Below are 25,773 nucleotides of genomic sequence, written 5' to 3' on the forward strand. Positions count from 1 at the left end.
TAACATACTGACTACAACAAAGAATACAAATTTCATTCACATTTCATACACAATTAAATCAACATTTACCTTCCTTTGCCAAACAGAAACATCTATTCAAAATATACTAAATACGAAAATGATACATAATTCACATACAACTCATACACAAATATTTAAAAAAAATTACATCATGTAACATACAAAAATTGCTATTCACAACATAATTCATACTTCAAAAAAAAACATAATTTCATCTTCCAAAAAAAAACAAACAATACCATGTTCATAAAAACAAAATTCATACAAACAAAATAATATAAATTTCATACACAATTAATACAAATTTCATACTTTAACGGTCCACAACATTATAAATATTTCTCTTGACTAGTTACTAAACGCACTGTACGATGAATTTTATTTTTTTAATATTTTTTCATAAATCACGTAGTACTCGGATCTTCAATTTTATAAAAATCCAAACGTCTATAGTGTTATGTGTTGTTTTCAGATATAGTTTATACTAAAACACTGTTTCATACAAAACACGCAATAATCTATATTTCAGAGCCTAAAATAACCAAAAACAAACCAACAAACTATAATAAATACCAACCTGATGAATTTCACCTTCTACCATGTTTAATTAATATAGATACAATATGTCCATCACAGCAAATCACATTTTTTCAATTGCAAAATATCTTCAATTACTAAAAAAAAAAAGAAATGCTATCTGCTGAAAACTAAGAGAATCGCGAAAATTGGAAAAAAAATAGCTTTTACGTTGATTTCAATTTGTTAGAGTTTTTTAACGAATCAAATCAAAATTTAATTTGATTTCAACTAAATTGAATGTTTTAAGGTAACTAATTAATCTGTGTTTTTTTTTAAATTTCCTTAATATGTGCTAATCAGTAAACACATTTATTAAATGTATTTAATTTAAATAATAAAAAATGCTATTTTCCATTTAAAAATTGATCCATTATTTTTCTTCAATTTTTTTTAAAACAAATGTTTTAAATTATTTGAAATCAACCTTTTATTTTTAATAATATGCTATAACATGCTATATTAAATGTTATATGTTGAAACACAAACTCTAATGCTATAGCTTGAGAACATTACCTAATTTTCACTAAATTTAGTACATTTCTAAGAGAGCATCGTGTAAGTTAGAAAAAAAGTCTGAAATACCCTTATTACCCTAAACAGACAAGCTGATATTATAATATAATAAAATAGTAACGACATGGTTGTGAATCGTAACATAATAGTTAAGATCCTTTTCTTAACCGGAATCTCTCGAATTTGAGCTCGTGAAAATGAAAAAAAAAAGTTTGTTAAGAACATCACTCCAGAAAAAGAGCCATGCAATCCATGGATATAAATTTAATTGAGTTACAACATGAGTACTGAACCTCAATGGAAAACCATAATAAATGAAATATTGATTTCTGGAAGAAAAAAAAAGTAATGTTGATGCCCAGGATCGAACTGGGGACCTTCAGTGTGTAAGACTGACGTGATAACCACTACACCACACCAACTTTTGAAACGGAATGTTTAACTTTTATACAATAACAAAAAAAAAAGATAAAACATTATTATTATAAAGTAGCAAGAAAAAGATAACATTATTAATCAATATAATAATAAAGTAAAACAAGAAAAAGAAAACATTATTACTCAATATAAAAATAAAGTAACAAGAAAAAGATAAATTATAACTCAATATCATGCTATTATATGTATATGTAATTAAAAGAAAATGTATCATTAATATGTCGCAATTCTGTGGATAATATTGTTAAAATGTTCTTATTTATTGCATAACTTTGTTCTGTGGGTGAATATTATATTTTCCAAACTCTTTTTTTCCTTTTCAAAATAATCATGATATTCAAAGTCAAAGAGATCAAATAAAATTAATTAGATTTAGATTTTTGTATGAGTAATGAAGAAGTCGGATGAATTTAGTGATTTATTTAATATCGAATTTTAGATTTTTATAAGTGACTAATGGTAATAAAGATTATCGATCAAGAAGTCACGACGTTTCATAATTAGCTAATATTGAATCTGAATATGCTCTGTATTATTTAATTTTTTCTTTTTCTTGCCCTTCAAGTTATTATAGTTATCTATTTAAAAAAATTGAATCGTCATGCTCATAAACGCAAAAATATAACAATTTATACATTCTTTTATGAGCAACTTATAAAAATGACTATATTTATAGGGTAATTAAAGTTTAATAGATATAAGTATGTTATTTATAAAAAAAAATGACTACTACAATTTATATCTTTATCTAGCTGTATATATTATTATATTTTTCTATTTATATACTTACACAATTTTAATTACAATGAACTAAATAAGGAAAATGTATTAATGATGTACTTTTAGCATATTGATACTTTGAATTCAAATTAGTATCGCTATTTTATAAAAGCTTAAAATATTAATATATCAAGGATACAAGTAGAGAAAATGGTCAAATGACCCCCTAACCTATTAGTCAATTCACAACTACACATCAATACTTTACGGGGGTCCTATTACCTCCTGAACCTTTTGTTTTTGATACTTTATAGCCCTCAAAGGTTGACATGTCCAAGAAGGTGAATACACTTTCCTTAGGCGCGTAAGAACTTATCTATAACATATAATCTGCGTTTTAAATCTACTTGTAAAATGAAATCAATCTAGAATTAGGGCTGCCAGCTGTAGCTTGCATTTTTTGGATATTTCTTGAAAAAATCTTCTTTATTCTTCCTCTTTTCTGCCAGTTTCAAAGCTTGAGTTTATCATCTTCCATTTCAAAGCTTTCAATGGTATTTCCATTTGAAAACATGATGTCGTGGGGTTCGTAATCCACTCTAATACTTTTCGATTTTAAATTTTGTATTCGAGATTTTTCTTCCTATCAAAATTATAAAAATTTTGGGCATCGAGATTAATCGATAAAGTCAGAAATTCTTCTCCTAGTTGATGTCCATAATATAAGTTATTTCCCTCTTCAATTCATAAATATAAAATAGCAAAAAACGTATGTCGCGCCCCATTTTCGCAGAAAACGGGTTTTGTGCGCGACCTAACAACTCTTTTGGGATTTCGAGTTTGGAGTCGCCACCTAACGAGTTAAGGCGCGTTAGGGCACCTATCTAAACTAACTAAGTCTAACTAAGGTCAACGAGCCAGAGATTAGGTTAAGGGTTCAAATTACCTCGAGGGGAAGGTGTTAGGCATCCCTCGAGGTCCACAAGCGTGGGTCCCGGCCGTATCTCATGCAATCTATGAGGGGGTTACAAGTAGCAATCAAGGTCACTTCATTATTATTCATTAAACTCGCTAAGTGATAATAAATACAAAAAAAAAATTAATACTATTTTCATTAATTTGAGCATGCAAAGCTAGGTGATAGCAATAAATGAACAATCAAGTTTTATTTTTTTTAGCCATGTGAAACTATGTTATAAACAAAGTTTGTAATATTAAGCAATTAATATGTGAGAAAGTAAGGTTTTGAAAATTGAGCAAGTTTTGAATATGAATTTTTATATTAAAAAAAATATTTGTTTCTTTATAGGGATGATGCCACGATATTGTTGATCGCACTCCTCCACCATAAAAACAATTTTGATTTGAGGTCGGTCTAAAAAAATAGTTTATGTTTTTGGAAAAATGATTTAAAAGATTTAGTTCACACGTAGGCACATAAACATTTACACATAAATGCACATAATTCTTTTTGAAATTCATGGGTATGTGGTACTTCCGAGGATGCGTCAGGTTTAAAAATTGGAACTAGACCTCATAGTTCCTTTGACTTTCCCACTAACGATAGGTTAGGAGATAGTACTTATAATTTACTTTCAAAATAAACAATGTCAAAATCAATCCAAAGTTCAAAAGGAAGATTGAATAATGACTTTTTAAGAAAATTATGTTACAAGGTTTTGATATGAAATATTTTTAAAGCCAAGTTAAATGCATGAAATGATTCTAAATTAGTATTAAAAAAATATTACATCATGAATGCGGAAAACAAATGGGATTACTAGTTAAATAATATTAACTAATTTTAGGGGAAGGGCACAAATATGCACAAACAAATTTTATTTTTACGGATATGTTAAAAGTTATTTTCAAGCCTATAGACATGAATTTCTAGGTGTTTAAAAGAAGAAGTAACACATATGCATGCTTTTGTGAATCTAAATGATATGAACAAATTAAACCTTAGGCATGGTTTCTACATGACAAGATGATGCTAAAAGTTATAACATTGTAAAACACCTGATCAGCCTACTAAATTATTATGATTTGTTTTTAACATTAAAAATTAATGAAATCTAGTTTATTATTTTTTAGACTTGTTAACAAAGCATCAAACAATTGATTGGTTTATAATACCTACAAATAATAATTCTAGGTGGTTAAAGACAAACCTATAGGCATGCTTTCTAAAAATTTATAATGAACAAGTAAGCATATAAATCCCCCCCCTAGACGACCCCCCAAATAAATTTATATATATGATCTTTTAGAGTTACAATTGTTACAACATTCGAATAAATAAAATAGGCAAAAAATAAAATATATATATATACATTCAAATAAACAAATAAATCTTTCTTCAATTAATCTTCAACTTGAACTTCAAGTTTGTAACCTGTCAAAGTAATCAAATAACAGTTAAAGCAAAACAAATTGATTCAACTTTTACTCGAACAAAGTAGCAAAATAGCGAAGAAGAACACTTGAATATTTACCGGAATATTAATGTATTGTTAGAGTAGCAAGAGAGCAATGAGAGAAGCGAGAGTGATGAGAGAATTTTTTATTGAGAGTGAATCAGTGTATGAATAAAGGAGTCTCTTTATATAGTAGAGGAGGGGGAACAAATAAGGGAAATGAATATTTCAAGGAATCAATCATAATACAATTTTCCTTATTTTAAAGGATATCCAAATCAGAAAATATGTTAATATATTTCATTACCAAATATAAACAAGTAAGAATAAATTAATAGAGTAATATTTTTCACAAATGAAGAAGAATCCAAAATCAGAAAATAATTAATTATTTTTGACCATATATAAACAAATAAGAAATTATCCTTTATCTTATATATATTTTACCAAATATAAATAAATAAGAGAATATATTTTCCCAAAGAAGAGCCAAAAAATAATATTACTTTACCATGTAAGCAAGTAAAAAATAAAATTGGGAAGAGATATATAATTTTTCCTTAAATAATGAAGAGCCAAATATGAGTCAAATTCCAAAATATTAAAACCAAAATTAACATGTCAAAAATATACACAACCGAATAAAACAAGAAATTGATTAATAAGCTATCAACTACAAATTCGTCGGGCAAGAGTAATTAAATAAGGGAGAGGTATCAATATTACAAAGATCACAGAACCTACAATTTCATCATGTGCATCAGTCACGTAGTTCAACAAAAGGATCATACAAAATTACTAAGTTGATATCAAAAACAAATCCGTAGGCATCAAAGTTGAGGGAAAATTTGCATCATATTAGTTTAAGAAGTTAATCAATTTAAAACCAAGGGTCCACAATTCTAAATCAAGAACATATTATTTCTTTCTGCATATCATCAAATTACAATGAAGCCAATTATATAGATATAAGAGCATTCAAACATCAACAACTTACAACGAAACATGCTTAAGATAAAAAAAACTCATGGCTCCTTCTACAATGCAGTTCAAAACATTTTTACTCACATAAAGTAGATGTATAGAAATCAAGAGCATGCCAAGGACCAACAACTAAGAATATTAAGAGATGAATAACAATTAATTGACTAGAACAAACCTAGACGGATCTGTCCAGATCCGCCATTTCTCAAACACTAAGTTCGGATTTCACGCCATTGCTGACCATAGCCTGAATTGTTGCCCGTTGTGTCACCGGAAAAGGAAGGGGCGAGTGAGCTGCTTGCTGGCGGGAGGCGCTGGAGATGTTGTCGCTGCTGCTGCCGGTTGCCTCGCCTGGCTGTTGCTGCTGCGTGGTGGCTGTCGCCGGCTGCTGCTACCTGCAAAGAGGAGAGGAACGGGAAGAGGAGAGATGGGAGGGGAAGAGAGGGGAAGAGGAGAGAAAGAGGGAGAAGGGGGACGACGGGAGAGGGGAGAAAGATGGAGGGGAGGAGCGAGGGGAGAAGAGAAAGAGGGAAACGAGGAGAGGGGGGAGAAGGATGTGGAGAGACGGAGAGGGGAAGAGGGAGAAGAGCAGCGGTGCTGCTGCTTCCGTCCGGCTGTCTCCTTCGCCGGAAAAATAGAGGAGAGGGAGAGAAAAGGGGAGGAGACGATACTGGATAGAGGGGTGAGAGATAGAAGGAGGGAGGAGGGAGGAGGAGAGGGAGCAAAGGGGAGGCGCGATGGTTGCCAGCGGCTGCTGGCTTCGCCGGTGACGAAGACTCTCGCCGGAAAGAATGGGAGAGAGAGAGCAAGGCTGGCGGTTGGAGGGAGGAAAGGGGGAAGAAGAGAGTTAGAATTTTTTTCAAGATTAGGTATTTAGGGTATTTTGGTGTTAAAGAGAGAGATAGAAAAAATTGATCTCAACCGTTAGATTAGATAGAGACGGAGGGTTAGGATTTGATCTAGGATTTATTAATTAAATAGACGGATGAGATCAAAAGATGATTTCTTGAAATTAGATGAGTTAGATACGGAATGGCTAAAATTGCAATTAAAATTGACTAGAATTGAAAGGAAGAGATGGCTATGATTGTAATAAAATTTTAATTCATGTGGCTAGAATTAAAAAAAATTGGAATAGAATAGGCTAGAATTTAAAATTTAAGGAAAGTGTAGGAATTACTATTTAATTAAAATACTACATATATTAAAATATTTTTATAATTGAAAATCATTTAAACTTTAAAATTTGGAATTCATTAATAATTTTAAAATATTTTAATAATATTTACGATAATTTTATAAAGTAAAACGTACTAAAATATATAATTTTCAAGCAAAAATTTTAAATTTTAAAATACATATTTAATCGAATAGTATTCCTAAAAATGGTCAAAGGTCGATCAAAATTGGGTGTCAACAACGTACACGTATTATTTTCCTCCTCCCTCTAAGAAGAAGAATCATGAAAATACGTCTCTTCATCACTAGATCTGTCCCTCAAGATTACAAAAAATTGTAAATTTTTACTCACTTGGGTCACCATAACTATGCCTTCTTTTGCTAATAGAATAAGCTAAGCAAACATGAATGTTTGAAAAATTAATTCTTGAAATGGTAAAAAGTGAAGTACTAAGAAAAATAATTTCTGAATGTACAAAAATTGCTTGTCTTGGAGTTGTAAAAGAAAGATAGATACATAATTGAATCATACATATCATTGATTAGTTTGAAATTAGAAATTTCATCCTAACTTAAAGAGAAAGGTAAAGTAAGTGAGCTCATTGGATTTGTTTTTCAAGAAATCCATCAAGATTGAGGAGTTTAGGCATTGGATATGAACTATGAAGAAAAATAAAAGTGATAGGAGTGGTGTTAGGTAGTCGAGCCTGATTAATTTTAAGTTTTCCTATTTATTCTCTATTTTAGGTTTTCCTATTTATTCTCTGTAACCAAAAATACTCTGAATTATTAATATAAATATACCTCACCGCCGTGGAAGTTTACTCATGGGGTGTTACCACGAAATATTGGGTTTTCTCTTTCTCTCTCTAGATCTCTCATCTCTTTCTCCTGAAAGTTCTTGTGTTCTTCATTCAACTAGTGTGTGTGCGTGAATTCGATCCTAACAACTGTATCAGAGCTAAGGAGATTCAACACGATCACAGAAGATGGATAGTTCGAAGCTTGGAATCGAGAAGTTTGATGGATCTGATTTCAGTTTCTGGAAGATGCAGATCGAAGATTAGCTGTACCAGAAAGATCTTCGCGAACCGTTGACTGGGGTGAAGCCGGAATCCACGACGGAGGAGAAGTGGAAACTCAAGGATCGTCAAGCTTTAGGGTTGATCCGGTTGACATTGTCAAGAAACGTGACATTCAACATCGTGAAGGAGAAGACTACGTCCGGTCTGTTAAAGGCATTGTCAAACATCTATGAAAAACCATCGGCTATGAACAAGGTATATTTGATGCCTAGATTGTTCAGTTTACAGATGTCTGAAACTGGATCCTTTTCTGATCATATAAACGAGTTAAATATGATTGTGAGTCAACTCAATTCTGTGGATATTAATTTCGAAGATGAAATTAAGGCGTTGATTTTTATGTCATCTATGCCTTGAGTCTTGGGATACTGTTGTTGCTGCGATTAGCAGTCCCGTGGATCTGAGAAACTGAAGTTTGATGAAATCTGTGATGTTGTTCTTAGCGAAAGTATTTGCAAACGAGAAGTAGGAGATTCATCGGGCAGTGCTCTCAGCGTTGATCGAAGGGGGAGAAGTAAGACGAAAAGCCAAAATCAACATGGTCGATCAAAATCAAAGAATCAAGGAAAATCACTGAACAGATCAAACGTGACTTGTTGGAACTGTGGAGAAAAAGGGCACTTTCGGACGAACTGTACAAAGCCAAAGAAAAACAGAATCATAAATTTGGAGATGACAATGATTCTATAAATTCAACAGAGGACATTGGGGATACTCTAATCCTTAATGTGAACAGCCCGCTTGAATCATGGATTTTGGATTCTGGTGCATCCTTCCATTCGTCTCCAAGCAAGGAGTTGTTCCAAAACTTCAAATCTGGAAATGTTGGAAAAGTATATCTTGCTGACAATAAAGCCTTAGAGATTGAAGGAAAGGGGGACGTTTGCATAAAGACCACCTCGGGAAACCAGTGGACATTGGAGGATGTCAGATATATTCCTGGGATCAAGAAAAATCTGATCTCTGTTGGTCAGTTGGATAGCACGGAATACGCAGCAGAGTTTGGGAAAGGTTCGTGGAAGATCGTGAAAGGTGCTATGGTAGTAGCTCGTGGCACCAAATCTGGAACCTTGTACACCATTGCAGGGTGATAAACATGGTCGCTATTGCTGAAGGTGCTTTCGGTTCATGTCTGTGACATAACATACTTGGACACATGAGTACTAAAGGAATGAAGATGCTGGTTGCAAAAAGAGCATTAGAGGGTCTGAAGTCTGTTGATATGGGTCTTTGCGAGAACTGTGTTATGGGCAAACAGAAAAGAGTAAGCTTCACAACGACTCCTAGAGAGCCAAAGAAAGTGCGGTTGGAAATGGTCCATACAGATGTTTGGGGACCATCTCCAGTATCATCACTTGGAGGATCCAGATTCTATGTTACCTTCATTGATGATTTCAGCAGGAAGGTATGGGTTTACTTCTTGAAGCATAAGTGATATGTGTTTGAAACTTTCAAGAAGTGGAAAGCTGAAGTTGAGAATCAGACCGGTTTGAAAGTCAAATGCCTAAGGTCTGACAATGGAGGAGAGTATGACAAATCAGAGTTCAAGGCATTCTGTGCAGCTGAGGGAATCAGATTGATGAGAACAGTTCCTGGTAAGGCAAGGCAGAATGGAATTGCTGAGAGGATGAACAAAACATTGAATGAGCGTGCAAGGAGTATGAGGATACACTGTGGGCTGCCCGAAACACTTTGGGCGAATGCTGTGAGCACAGCTGCATACTTAATCAACAGGGGACCATCAGTTCCTTTAGGGTTCAAGATTCCAGAGGAGGTGTGGACAGGAAAAGAACTCAAGTACTCACACTTGAGGACTTTTGGCTGCACTGTTTATGTTCATGTTGATCCAGAAAAGAGAGACAAGCTTGATGCCAAGGCTGTGAAGTGTTACTTCATAGGATATGGTTCTGATTTGTTTGGTTACAGATTTTGGGATGACAAGAACAGAAAGATCCTGAGACATTGTGACGTGACATTTGATGAGTCTGTCCTGTACAAGGACAGAGAGCAGAAGGTTCTAGAGATTACAAAGCAAGTGGGAGTTGAGGTTGAGTTGGAGAAGAGTAACCCCAGAGATGTCGAAGCAGATACTCAATCAACTCCTAATGAAGAATCTGAAGTGGAGCAAGTTACACCTGAGCAGGTGTTAAGGAGATCATCCAGATCCATCAGGGCACCAGATAGGTATTCACTTTCATTACACTATCTATTGCTGACTGATGAGGGGGAACCAGAGTCTTTTGATGAGGCCCTAAAGGTGGAGGATTCGATCAAGTGGGAGCAAGCCATGGATGATGAGACGAGGTCACTTGAGAAGAATGACACATAGGTATTGACTGAGTTACCTGAAGGGAAGAGAGCTTTGCTGAACAAGTGGGTGTTTAGAATTAAGACTGAACCATATGGCAAAAGAAGGTTCAAGTCTCGTTTACTGGTTAAAGGATATTCACAAAGGAAAGGTATTGATTATGCTGAAATATTCTCTCCTGTTGTGAAGTTAACCTCTATTCGAATTCTGTCGAGTATTGTTGCATCAGAAAATTTGCATCTAGAGCAAATGGATGTAAAAACAGTGTTTTTACATGGAGATCTGGACAAAGAGATCTATATGCAGCAACCGGAACGATTTGTGATTCCAGGCAAGGAACACATGGTGTGCAAGCTCACCAGGAGCTCGTATGGACTAAAGCAAGCACCAAGGCAGTGGTACAAGAAGTTTGACTCCTTCATGACCAAGAGTGGATTCTGCAAAGCTGAAAAGGATCCTTGTTGTTACTTCAAGAAATACACTGATTCATATGTCCTTCTACTCTTGTATGTGGATGATATGTTGATTGCAGGATCTATTATGAGGGAGATTAACAATCTGAAGACAAGGTTGTCTACAACGTTTGAGATAAAAGATTTGGGTCCAGCAAAACAGATTTTAGGGATGAAGATTTCTCGGGATAGATCTGCTAGCACTTTAAATCTATCTCAGGAGTTGTACATTGAGAAGGTGCTGAGCAGATTCAGGATTAATGATGTTAAACCCAGGACTACTCCATTGGCAAATCACTTTAAATTGTCAAAGGAGCAGTCACCCAAGACTGCCGAGGAGCGTGATCACATGACACTTGTTCCATATGCTTCAGCAGTTGGTAGTTTGATCTATGCTATGGTCTGCACTAGACCTGATATAGCACATGCAGTGGGAGTTGTTAGCAGGTACGTGGCGAACCCTGGGAAAGAGCATTGCGAAACTGTGAAGTGACTTCTGAGATATCTGAGAGGTACATCCAGTACTTCACTTTGTTTTAGCAAAGGCAAGTTGACTCTACAGGGTTTTGTGGATGCTAATCTTGGTGGGGATGTTGACTCGATCAAGAGTACATCCGGGTACATTTACACCACAGGTGGAACAGTAGTGAGTTGGATGTTCAGGCTTCAGAAGTGTGTTTCTCTTTCATCCACTGAAGCTGAGTATGTGGCAATAGCTGAAGCTGGGAAAGAGATGATATGGCTGGCATATTATCTTAAGGAATTGGGCAAGAAGCAGAGCGAGAAGATTCTTTACTCAGATAGCCAGAGTGTCATACAATTGGTGAAAAATCCAGTCTATCATTCGAAGACAAAGCACATCAGAAGGCGATACCATTTCACTCGCAGGGCAGTGGAGGATGGTGATATGTGCTTGGAGAAGATAGAGGGGGAAAAGAACCCGGCAGACATGTTGACGAAATGTGTTGATGTTGGGAAACTGAGGTTCTGTAAAACCTCGGTTGGTCTTCTGTAGTTATTTCTACAGATGTTGCGGTGCGGTAAAGATGTTGATGATGAAGAGATTTTTTTTTGAGAATGTATTTTTTGGATGACTGAGTCGGTCTCCAAGTGGGAGAATTGTTAGTAGTAGAGCGTGATTAATTTTAGGTTTTCCTATTTATTCTCTATTTTAGGTTTTCCTATTTATTTTCTGTAACCAAAAATACTCTAAATTATTAATATAAATATACCTCGGCGCCGTGGAAGTTTACTCACGGGGTGTTACCACGAAATATTGGGTTTTCTCTTTCTCTCTCTAGATCTCTCATCTCTTTCTCTTGAAAGTTCTTGTGTTCTTCATTCATCTAGTGTGCGTGCATGAATTCGATCCTAACAACGCCTCGCGCGTATATACAAACATGTGCATATATTTTGGTGAATGAAAAAAGATCATCGTTTAAGAGTTATAAAGTATCAAAAATAAAATGTTTAGGGGTAATAGGATTCCTGTGAAATATTAGTGTGTATTTTAAAATTTGCTAATAGGTTAGGGGGTTATTTAGACATTTTCTCTAATAAAAACATAATGTATTATTAATACATCAAACAAGGTAAAGTATGAAAATTAACATATGAACACGAAAATTAAAAAATAAATACATTGTTGTTAAACGATAAATGAATACACCAATGCAGTATACATATGAATACATTGTTGTTAAAAAAAAGATGGATACATTGAACAACCTAGCAAGGAGAAAAATGAAAAATAATAGAACGTATAACCATCGAAATGTGTAAGTATTTGACTATATAAAAATTGATAAATACAGCGAACGTCAATCTCTTTTTGGTCAAGTTTTTCCTATAATACTTAAGACTTGGTGTTAACTCAATTATTTGTTTATAAAAATATAGTATTAATACATGAAATTATACTTGTATTGACTAATCAATCTTTTACATTGGATATGTTATTTATGTATCCAGATATATTTGTATTCACAAATCACAATTTCAACTTGTGTTAATATTACAATATGAGTATCTATGTATATAAGTATTCTTCTATATACAATTGTCAATCACACAACCCTCAAACTCCTTTTACTCTTGGTCTTTCTGTACTATTTTTTTATAACTATATCCATTATAATGGAGAAAACAATATAATTCTTCACTCGAAACCCTATAAAAATAGATGATTCAAATATAATCTTCATATGAATTCACATTATAAAAATTGCTCCTAGAATCATCAAAACGATCTTAAATTAGAAGGAATTTGTGAGGGGGGAGGGGGGTATTGAAAATATGTGATATAGGGACATTGATGAAAGAAAAAGAAGAAAAAGTACTAAAGAGAGTAAACATAGGAAACTAATCAAAGAAAATGTGCCTAGACACAATTAGTTATGCTTGTAATAAATAACTTTCTAATTTAATATTTAATAACTTTCATGATCATTTGTATATAATTAGCTTTGTTATTAATTGTATAGTTATATCCATATAACAAAAAAAAAGTAAATAAATTATAGCGATTTATTTTAAATGTATATTAATGTTTGCTCTTGTTAAGATCAAGAGCTTATCATCGTGTCAAAATCAATAATTGATGTTCGATCATGATTATGACCCGGGCCACCCAGCCCCTCGTGAGTCTTGCCATAGGCAGGATGTCGACATTACTCAACAATTTCCCTCCCAACACCTACCTCATGCAAATTACTACTCTTGGGAATCGAACCCACAACCTTAGCTCTATACTGCTTCTTTAAATTGTTTTTACAATGCCACATAGAATAAAAAGCCTCCTTAGAATTCCTACACAAGTAAACAAGTTTGGTTTTGAATTTTGGATGGATTTTGGCAATAAAGTAAATAGCACATGAGTTGACAAGAGTCTAGGTAAAGTGAAAGATAAAAAATTAGGGACATAGAGATATAGTTTAATTTCTAAGAATGGAATAAGATCATGAAAGTTGTTAACAAGTTCATTGTGATTTTATTAAAAATAAGATATTTCACTCGATTCACTAAAACAATAAAAGTGTTTTTAGGCAAATGATTCTTGATTTAGGAATTGTAAGTAGGATGATTCAATATCTTGAATGATTATTGGTGATACCCAATAATTAAGGACCAAATGAATTTCCTTATTATACATCAAGGACTATAAATGACTAAAATATAGCATTACCCATACATTAAGGACAATTTTAATAATTTTCTTTCTATTGGTGCAAGTCATTTTAATAAGCAATATATTCAAGAGTAATGTGCCATAGATCTAAACTGTTAGACTATTAGAGGCCATTCAGATTGCTAGGGTATGGTATTTAATATGGTGTATTGATAATATTTATTTTAATTATGCTGAGTTTATATATATATATATATATATATATATATATATATATATATATATATATATATATATATATATATATATATATATATATATATATATATATATATATTAAAAGCATAAACTTTTAAACTTAAGTGTTGAATTATTATAATACTCCTGATTAAAAATACTCAATCTTTTATTTATTAATTTTATTATGTTGAAAGTAGATATATTTTCAAATTGAAGATTTGTGACTTTTTCAATGAGTTGTAACTTTTTCAAAGGGTTGTGATTTATTGACTGGTTTTGATTTTTCTAACAAGTTGTGACTTTTTCAAAGGGTTGTGATTTTTTCGAAGGGTTATGACTTTTCTAAAGGGTTGTGACTTTTCTAATAAGTAGTGATTTTTTCAAAAAATTGTGAGTTTTCGGATGAGACACAATTAACTCCTATTCATACTACTATTTGGTAGCTATAAATAAAGGGGTTTCCTAAAACTTTTAAGCTACCCACTCTTCTTCTTCTTACAAAAATCTATAGTGTTATTTGCAAAAATTGCTCAAGTTCGAAATTCAATGAAATTTGAGGTACCTTACAAAGAGATTTACTATGATTCAAGAGAGCAATAAAATTCAAAGAGATGAAGGAAAACCTTTTTTGTATTCAATCATATGTAACATTACAATCAAGGATATGTATTTAGATATTAACTAAGTAATTAACTGTCTTCCTAACTGTTTTCTTGAAACAGCCTAATTAACATCTAACTCACTCCTACTTCTTGACTATATCATTACTCCATTGGAAATAAGGTTATAGTAATATACAACAAACTCAATCTGGTACAGAAGCAAGAAGAAACTTGACTGAGAATGTTGAACAAGATAGAGTGGAAGAGGATATAGTTCAAGAACAAAATGTTGTGCCTAGTGGTTCTCATATAATGGGGAATAGAAGGTCTACAGGAGGGAGTCATCCACCAGTTCTTGAGTACATTGCCAAAGGATCCATTCCAGTGTTCCCCACATAATTAAGACTCATACTTGACCTACTAGAAGTCACCTTTTGATAATCATTATTCACCACCATGGCATAAGCCTGATCCACAGTAGGAATAGAAACCATTAAAAAGATTTGACTTGTTGCCTAACTAAATAATTCATTCAACCCCATCAAGAATTGATACAATTTTTGACGATTAAGATGATCTACAAAACCTTTTGATTGTTCACAATTACACCCAGGGGATGGAACCGAAGTCTTAAATTCATCCCATTTAAGCTTAGTAAAGTATACTGATACGGAGTCTGTTTCTTGTTGCAGGGTTGCGATTTCTTTATGTAAATTGAAAGTTCTTGATACATTAGGTTGATCAAACCCTTCCTTTAAGTCATTCCACATAGCTCGAGCTGATGATGCAAATGTCACTCCTCCTAACAAACTCTTTGACATAGAATTTAGAAGCCAAGACAAAACGATAACATTCCCTCTCTCCCATTGACCTTTTAGTTCTTCACTTGCATCCTCTTGTTTGAAAGAACCATCTATCAGCCCAATTTCATTTCCAAGTAATGCCAACTTCATTGACCTACTCCACAATGCATAGTTCTCAATTCCAACAAGCTGAAACGAGATCAGATTAACTCCGCTGATATCAACAGGACTCAAGAACAAGGGATGATTGTAATCAACCCCTTGACTCATTTGAATGACGCTTGGATTTCCAGAAACTCCTCCAACACTACTGGTTGTTGTGGTTTGTTCACCAGTCATGATTATAATCTTCCTTCTTCAAATTGATTTGCAGAAGACAATGAGAATTCTGCAATTCTCTAAATTTCAAGACGAAACAGAGTTCTCAAGATTTTGTTCTTCAGACGCAATACACAGATGAATTTTTTTTATTGTTTATCACCCGCTCTGATATCATGAAGAGATTTACTATGAATTTAAGAGAGAAATAAAATTGAAAGAGATGAAGAAAAAATAGTAACTAATTACCTTCCTAACTGTTTTCTTGAAACAACCTAACTAACATCTAACTCACTCCTACTTTTTGACTATCTCATTACCTTATAGAAAGAGTTGGTGAAAAAATTATAGCAAATCATATAATCAATTCACACTTGTATTTTATCTTACCATTTTCATGAGTTAACAGTGAAGGAAAAATTGTGGAAGAGACAATATTACTAAATATATATGAAAAAAGGCAAATGATTTGGGTTAAGATATTTCTCCTTTGTTTTTTTATTTTTTATTTTTTCCCTCAAACGAAGTAGTTTCTTCCTAATTTTGCTAAAACAATGTATATAAATGTAGTCAATTGAATTATTAGTTTTAATGTTAAATTCACTATTTCAAAAATAGATTTTCACTTTTACTTATAATATTATAACATAGTCATGATAATATATACTTATTTTTTAATAGATATGCATGTAAAAATGAAGCAGAGAAAGTAAAGTGATTAATAAGAAGGTACAAATAGATAAGAAAGTAGTAGTTGATCATAAAATGATCTTAAACTAAATTAATGATTCTATAAATAATACTTATATTTTATTCATCTATTAATTTTCAAGAGAAATATGTAGTCACATTATTCATCTATTAATTTTCAAGAGAAATAGCTATTGGTGACATCATTTGAACGTATATTTATTTTATTGTTTTGCTATTTTGTTGGTTAGATTTGTTTACAAAATTGAGTGAAATAAAAAATAATATTATTAAAGAAATATCACTTTCTCTCATATTTAAACTTTCAATGTATTTTAAAATGTTTTAATGATATCTTGTCATTTTGATCTAATTTATTTTTAACTCTATGACAATATGTACAAATAATTTAAAAAGACTAGTCCAATATTCGTTCAATTATAATTATTTAATAAAAAGCTATAATTTAATAATATTAATTCTATTTTAGAAAATCATATACTATACAAACTCACGTGCCATAAAGCTAATATATATATATATTATCCTCAACTAAAATGGAGTTACAAAGTAAAAAAAGGGTGTAGGCAACCACCATTTAGCATTTTAATAAGAGTAGATGATGATTGCGCGTGCTGACACGGGCCCAACATCAACATTTTAGGCATATGTTTGTCTACTTGATATTTTGATCTGTCCGCAAAACTAATAGACGCATGAGGACCAACTATAGCAAATATTCAGTAATGATGGTAATATTTAAAGTAGAGGAATTATACATTAATGAGTGGAAATATTTAGTCTACAATTGTTTAGTAACCAGCAATGCATCCAAACTATGTAGTTGTCTGCTTCGAAGTGCCTGTAGAATAACATAACTGAAAATATAGATGAATGTCACCTTAACCTGCTTCAGAGCAAGTGAAAACTATATAGTTTTCTTGTTATGGGAGGAGCATATTGTGTGGTTTGATACCCACATGAATCAATCAAAAGTAACTTTCTAAGTGTGTGTGCTTGTCGTGTCATTTTTAATATGTAAGGATGAGACAACTAACTCGTACAAAAATTCTCTAGATCATCTTTTGCTGTACATTGAACTCCTCAAGTTTCATACACCAAATTTCACAGGGATCGGTGAAAAAAATTCATTTTTTCAGAAGGATCAAATTGAACTTGTTGCTTGTTTCCAAATATAAAGTACACATGTAACTCTGCTTACTGGTCTCTTACTTGGCAATATGTAAGTAAACAATCAAGAGTCATATTTGAAAGAAAATAATAATCACCATTACTTTGTATATCTAACGGGAAAAAAAAGTTAAGAATCACCCCAAATCAAGGCCTATGCTAAAACAGAAAGAAACTGAACTCCCAAATTTCAAGTTGCGACGTTATGTGAAGAGATGTCACGCTGCTTTGAACCCTAAACCGAAGTTTCACCAAGCTGGTCCAAACCCGTATCAAACAACTCATTGCTTCTTCTCAGAGAAAAAAAAAAGAAGTGTATGCATATATTTTAGATGGATATATGACTCCATGTCTGTAACCCTCGTAACTTTTTTTTCTTGTTATACGTGGAAGGGAATATATGCAAGGTTATCTTCCTTAAGATATGGATCTAAAACCTAATTGATAACACTTAGCGACTTCATATTATATTTTTGTCTAGCAGTTATTAATAATGAGTTGTCAGATTATTTTTGTAAGTTACTTTGGATATGAAAACTTCCTAAAACACAGAGATTTGAATCTTGAGGTCTTACAAAACTGAAAAGCACCCCTTAGTTGAAGAAATCACATTTCTATACAACATTGAGAATGTTCGACTGATCTGTATCAATAAATATCAGAAACATAACATATGTTAACAACTACGAGAATCAGCATAACTGGTACTCTTTTTCCAACAAAAGTAGCTACAAAATCATGAATTGCATATATCAGACCGTAAATCTAGCTACCTCTTTGTAGCCTTACTTTATAGTGAGCATATATAGGACAAAACAGAATTGGTATGTGGGGGACAAAAACAACTTACAAGGTCAATACTGTATCTTAACATGATAGCTCATACACCCACGTCTGACGCATCCATTATCTTGTATCCTTCCCATTTTCTTTGGGAGCCTCAGCAACAACATCTGCCTCTTGTACTATATAATATAGTAAAGTACAAGAGTGAGATGTCAGCCTTCTAATATACTCCCTCCCTCCCTCAACATGTTCATTTAGTCTCACTTTATCATGAAGATTCATTATATATATATATATATATATATATATATATTATATTATCTCAACATACACCTAAAAGCTTCAAATAGTGCAGATTGTTGGAATTAATGAATCAATGTTTAGTCTTTCGAAGTTATTTCTTAGTTTTTCAAGAAGCCTCTTTAGAATTTCATAGTACATGTATTTAGTAAATTGTGATACATGTGTTTAGTTATTTATGTAAGACTTTTTATTTTTTATTTTGAGTAGTATAAATAGTAATTTAGTTGATGATTGTAATCATCTCAAGTGGCCTTAAGTAGCCTATAATAAATTTGAGCATTTTCTAAAGATATTATTTTTTCTTCCATATTTCCTACAAATTGATATCAGAGCAGGTTTTCGTTCTTAATCTGGGGTTAGGTGAAGAAAAAAATATGGCATCAAAAACAAATGAGGGTCCGATTCTTCAGTTGTTCTTATCCATTTTTTTATGGAATTGATTTTGAATACTGGAAGATAAGAATGAGAACACATTTGAAAGGTGAAGATTTGTGGACTATTGTTGCAAATGGCTTTGAAGAGCCAGACAACGATGGTGATCTTACAGCAGCAGAGATGAAAAATCTTGAGGCTAAGTATCGTCAAGATGCAAAAGCCTTGAGCTTTAAATGGGAGTTTCAAGAGCATATTTTTCAAAATTGCTACTTGTGAGACTGCAAAGGAAGCTTGGGATTTTCTGGAAACTGAGGTGTATGGTGACGAAAAGGTACGCACTGTAAGTCTTCAAATTCTTAGAAAAGAGTTTCAAATTTAAAGATGATAGAATCTGAAAAAATGATGAATGTTGCACAAGAGTCATGAATATTGTTAATGAAATGAGAAATCATAGTGATACAATTTCTGACCAACAAGTTATGGAAAAGATTCTAATTAGTGTCACAGAAAAGAATGAGTACATCGTTGCTATCACTTAGGATATGAAAGATCTTTCTAAGATTTCCATCAAAGAGCTAGTTGGATCATTTCGTGCACACGAGAAGCGAATTTTTTTTGTGAAGATCAACCCAAAGAGACGACTTTCCAGTCTAAAACAAATGAGAATTCTCAAAATTTCTCAAAAAATCATCAGAAGAAAAATCACAAGCCAAAAAAGAAGCAGGATCATGATGGTTCTTCCAAGAAGGTTGAAGAAAAAGGTGAGAAAAACTCTAGCTTTTTTTGTAATGTTTGAAAAAAGACTAATCACAATGCAGGAAAATGTTGGCACAAAGGCAAGCCCCAGTGTAACTTTTATAAAAAGTTTGGCCACGTTGAAAAGGATTGTTGGCACAAGAAACAAGAGCAAGCAATTTTTTGTGAAAAACATGAGGAAGAAAGGGAAAAAAACCTTTTCTTTTCTTCTAAATCTGATGCTTCAATAAAAAGCAATGAATGGTATGTTGATAGTGGTTGTAGTAATCACATGACTGGAGATGAAAAGGTTTTCCTCTCAATTAATAATAGCATCACTACTAAAGTGAAGATGGGGAATGGAACCTTAGTTGATGCGAAAGGTAATGGGTTGTATTTGATCTCTTCTTCCTTTCCTTGTTTTTGGTCTTTTTTTATTTTTCTTTCTATGCATCTTTTGAGGGTTAAAATCAATCTTTCTTCGTCTATGTTGGCTATTCTTGAATTAAACCTGAGCCTCATGACCCTTTCCTGCATGGGTCCATAACTTCTCATCTTGCTTGGAATTTGATTCGCTACTATTTCGATCAACATGAAAGGATGCGGTAAGTAAATTCATGATGTTCTTTATGTTCCTAACTTGGAAGAAAATTTGCTTAGTGTTGGTCAACTCATGGAAAATGGTTATTCTCTTGTTTTTAAAGATAATTATTGCAAGATTTATGATAAAATTGAGCCAAATCAAGTCATTGTTGAAGTAAAGATGATAAAAAGAAACTTCCCTTTGCAATTTCATTACAATGCATTAAAAAAATGAAATTGTAGATGATTTATGGCTTTGACACAAAAGATTTTGTCCCTTGAATTTTTATGGTTTAAAGCTTCTCAAGCAAAAGGATATGGTGCAAGGCCTTTCTGAGATACGTACTGAGGTGGATACATGTGAAAGTTGAATAATGGGAAAGCAACACAGGAAGTCTTTTTCAGAAGGGGTGTCTTGGAGAGCAAGTGTACTTTTGGAGCTAATTCATACCGACATTTGTTGACCAATGAAGAATCCGTCTCTTGGAAGTCAAAGGTATTTTTTAATCTTTATTGATGATTTCTCAAGAATGACTTGGGTTTTATTTCTTGAAAGAAAAGTCAGAAGCATTTGCTACATTCAAGAAATTTAAATCCGTTGTTGAGAAGCAAAAAGGTTGCAGCATTAAAACCATTTGCAGTGATCGAGGAGGTGAGTACATAAGTCGAGAATTTGAAGAATATTGCAAAAATGAAGGCATTCAGAAGCAACTTACAACAGGGTATACTCCTCAACAAAATGGTGCATCTGAAAAAAGAAATAGAACAATTTTTGAAATGGCCAGAACTATGATGAATGAGAAAGGGCTGCCAAAATATTTTGGGGCAGAAGCAGTGCATACAACAGTTCACATCCTTAACAGGTGTCCAACAAAGGCACTAAAGGACAAGACACCAGTTGAAGCTTGGAGTGAAATTAAACCTTCTGTAAGTCATTTTAAAATTTTTGGGTGTATTTGTTATGCTCATGTACCTGCTGAAAAAAGAACACAATTGGATGAAAAAAATAAAAAATGTGTCTTTCTTGGTTATAGTGATGTGACAAAAGGATATAGGCTTCTCGATGTCAAAACTAACAAATTTGTTGTTAGTAGAGATGCCATTTTTGATGAAAAAATAACATGGAATTGGGAGGATAAAAAGATAGAGAATACTGCTATCATATCTTCAAATCAAGAAGAGGGTGAAAAAGACGGAGATGTCTCTCAAGGGGGAGAAATTCCAAATTCAGATAATGAATAACCGCCTCCAAGAGGAACAAGAATGTTAAGTGACATTTATCAAAGATGTAATTTTGCCGGTGTTGAGCCAGAAAATTATGAAGAAGCAATAAAGCATGATGTTTAGAAGAAAGCCATGAAAGAAGAAATTTGAATGATTGAAAAAAATAATACTTGGGAGCTTGTGACTATTCCTAGAAAAAAAAGTTGCAAGTCTAAAATGGATTTAGAAAATCATACTCAATTAGGAAGGAGATATTCAAAAGCACAAAGCAAGGTTGGTTGCTAGAGGCTTCACACAAAAACCAGGTATTGATTTTTATGGAACTTTCTCTCATGTTGCTCGTCTTGAGACAATTAGAACTATAATTGTTGTTGCTGTACAAAAGAAATGAAAGATATTTCAACTTTATGTTAAATCAACATTTCTGAATGGAAAACTTGATGAAGATATTTATGTTGAGCAATGATATACCGTGGTTTCACGGTATAATTAATACTTTTCCCTTAAGTTTAGTGTGTACGAAAGTCTTTTTGTGCTAGTATTTATATGAGTTTCTCTTTGTTTTGAAGGAAATCTGTCCAAAGTTGAATGCGGAGATTTTGAGTGAAGAAATGTAGAAGAGACCACCTACGGAGCTGATGACGGTCCGTAGGTGGCAGCGTAGAGAAGCTGCTGAAGGAAGATGAGGAAGTCTGACCAAGTGTGGGGTTACGTAGCTTGTGACGGTCCGCCGTGGCTATGACGGTCCGTCCTGCAGGTTCGTCATGAAGTTCAGAGAAGTGATCCCAGTACCCAGATTCCAAGAGTTGAAGTGTTTTGAAACGAAGACCCTCGACGGACCGTTGTGACTATGACGGTCCGTCATACTTGCCGTTGAGGGGAATGAAGAGAGCAGCAGAAGAAATTGCTAAGTATGGGACGACGGAGTCCATAACGGTCCGTCGTGACCACGACGGTCCGTCGACCCAGCCGCGTTTTGGCAGATTTCCAGCAATTAGAATCCTTGTTTAATTAGGTTTTTATTTTTTATAAATAGTTCGAAAAACCTCGTTTTTGAGGTTAGACTCTGCTAGATTAGACATCATATTATTAGACTCTGTGTATTAGTGTTTTGATTTGGAGATTCTTACAAGTGATTTTTGGTGATTAATCAAGCAAACATTTAGACTTTATTCTTTCTCATTGAAGTAAGTACATGAATTCTTATTTAATATATTTGAATATTGTGTTTATGGCTATGAGTAACTAAACTCCATAACTAGGGTTGGGAATCATAGGCAAATAATGAGATAAACCCTAATTAAAAGAACAATTCTAGAGTAGTGTCTTGCATGAATTAACAATTCTTTTGTTTAGAAGTCTTTTTAACAGATGGCCAACGTTAGAACTCGCCTTAATGCTACTTGCCGGACCAAGGAGGTAGATAATAGGAAAAGAATTATTAACATAGATTTAGTGCATACTATCTAATAGGCTAGTATTGATTGGTACGAGGTAATAACTTAGTCAAATATCAAATACGATGCTTAATATGAGGTAAGGATAAGGGTTAGGATAGCAACACACGTAGCTGGACCAAGGTGCGGAGTAAGATTTTCTAGATTCTGGACCAAGGATTTAGAAATACATAACTTATCACTTTGCATGAAAGATACTAGGAAAGAATTGTTATAGTTAGAGTTATCAAGTTATGAACCTGTGGGGAACACGTAAACCCTAGTTACTTTGACTAATTGATTAAAACCCAACATTAAAAGCTGTTAAGTGTCTCTTTCAAGTTCGTTGTCTATTTTCACTTATTTAGAGATAGAACCCCCCTTTTTATATTTTTACTTTCCAAGGAAGTTATTGACCAAACGACAGTAATAATAGGTTGAGGTTAAGTCTAGACTATTTTCCTCGTGGGAACGATCCCAACCTCACTAATTGGGTTATTTACTTGACACGACCGCTTTACTTCTCATTTGAGAAGTAAGTTTGAGCGTATCAAATTTTGACGCCGCTGCCGGGGACAGGATGATAACAATAAAGCGGTGTTGGACACTATAGCAGGTGGATCTTATGGAGAATGCCCTTATGCTGAGATTGCAGAAAAACTAGAGAAAATCTCAGAATTATTCCTTCAGTGACTCATAACGAAGGTTGAGTATAAGGATTACTCAACCTTTGTACGATATTTCAACTTTATGTTAAATCAGCATTTCTGAATGGAAAACTTGATGAAGAGATTTATGTTGAGCAACCTCAAGGATTTTTCGTTCAAGGGGGATAAGAAAAGGTGTATTGGCTAAAAAAAGCTCCTTACGGGCTGAAGCAAGCTCCAAGAGCCTGGTAGAATGAAATTGATACATACTTTCTGAAAAATAATTTTTAGAGAAGTAAAAGTGAAGCCACTTTGTATGTGAAGAAAGAACATGGCAGCATTATTATTGTTTGTCTCTATGTGGATGATTTGCTCTTTACAGGAAATGATGTAAATATGATGCAACATTTCAAACAAGATATGATGCAAGCTTATGAAATGGGTGATCTTGGGTTGCTAAATTATTTCTTCGGCATCGAAGTTTCTCAAGTGAAAGATTTTCATTTCTCAAAAGAAGTATACTAATTCTTCAAAAATTCAAAATGATGGATTGCAGGTCTGTGACCATACCATTAGCAGCAAATGAGAAATTCAGAAAAGATGATGGAGAAAAGAAAGTTAATAGCTCGCTTTTTAGGAGTTTGACTGGAAGTTTGCTACATCTTACTTCAACAAGGCCAGATATTATGTTTGCTGCTAGTTTATCATCCAGATTCATGCAAGAACCAAGTCAAGTGCATTTTGGAGCTGCAAAGCGTGTTCTACGCTACTTGCAAGGAACAATGGATTATGGGATAATGTACAAATTTGGAGGATATTTGAACTTAATTGGTTATTCTGATAGTGATTAGGCTGGAAGTATAGATGACATGAAAAGTACTTCTGGTTATGCTTTCTTATTTGGATCAAACATTTGTTCTTGATTATCAAAAAAGCAAAGTGTTGTTGCTCAATCCACTGCCGAAGCAAAATATGTTTCAGCATCCAAGGCTACTACTCAAGCTATTTGGCTTAGGAGAATATTTGAAAACATTGGTGAAAAAACAAAAAAAAAAGATTGTTCTGTATTGTGATAACAAATCAGCAATTGCAATTGCCAAGAATCCAGTCATCCATGAAAGATCAAAGCATATTTCCCTCAAGTATCATTTTATCCGAGAAGCACAAGAGAAAGGCGAAATTCAGTTGCATTATTGTCAGACAGGAGAACAACTTGCTGACATCTTCATCAAAGCACTTCCTAGAGAAAAATTTTGCTATCTTCGAGAACGCATTGAAGTTATCAAGCAAATGCATTAAGGGAGAGTGTTGGAATTAATGCATCAATGTTTATTCTTCCGAAATTGTCTCTTAGTTTTCCAAGAAGTCTCTTTAGAATTTCGTAGTACACGTATCTAGTAAATTGTGATACATGTATTTAGTTATTTGTGCGCACACACACACACACACACACACATATTAAATACTTGGTGCTCAACTATTGATTATAATTTAATTTATCAATATCATTTATAAATCAACCCACTGCCCACTATTTACTAATTATATCCCACTCAATTAACAAATCAGTGCTAATATCAGAAACACCATAAACACGACAAAATTATAAATTTCTGAAAATGACATCCAAAATTATTCCAGTCCGAATCGAATCTCCAATTAAATTTAGGTTGAGCCGCTTATTTAGGAGGATACTTTCAATAGAATTCTCTTTCAAGCTTGAAATCAAAATTTATGATTAAAGGTATAGAACTAGTACATTCCAAATTAATTCAACTACTTTTAAAAAAAATATAATTTAATAAATATATATGATTTGCTTTAAATATTACAACTTTAATATATTATTTTAAAAAAAGTTAGCTATTAAGTAACATCATATAATTGAGACAGAATAATTAAGATGAACATAGTTAAACTTTTAAGTTTATCAATAATTTTTATTTAGACGCTTGAATTATAATATGTTTGATTGAGAACTTGAATATATGATAATGTACTTCTATAGACATTTCCGC

General features: G+C 33.1%; 1 non-coding gene across 1 annotated transcript; it reads right to left on the minus strand.

Moving 5' to 3' along the window:
• Positions 1–1,462: 1,462 nt before the first annotated feature.
• On the minus strand, positions 1,463–1,535 carry TRNAV-UAC (transfer RNA valine (anticodon UAC)). The gene has a single exon. It is a non-coding gene; the product is annotated as a tRNA-Val (tRNA).
• Positions 1,536–25,773: the final 24,238 nt, after the last annotated feature.

Source organism: Solanum lycopersicum, chromosome 5, assembly GCF_036512215.1.
Source record: "Solanum lycopersicum chromosome 5, SLM_r2.1".
Classification (NCBI taxonomy): domain Eukaryota; kingdom Viridiplantae; phylum Streptophyta; class Magnoliopsida; order Solanales; family Solanaceae; genus Solanum; species Solanum lycopersicum.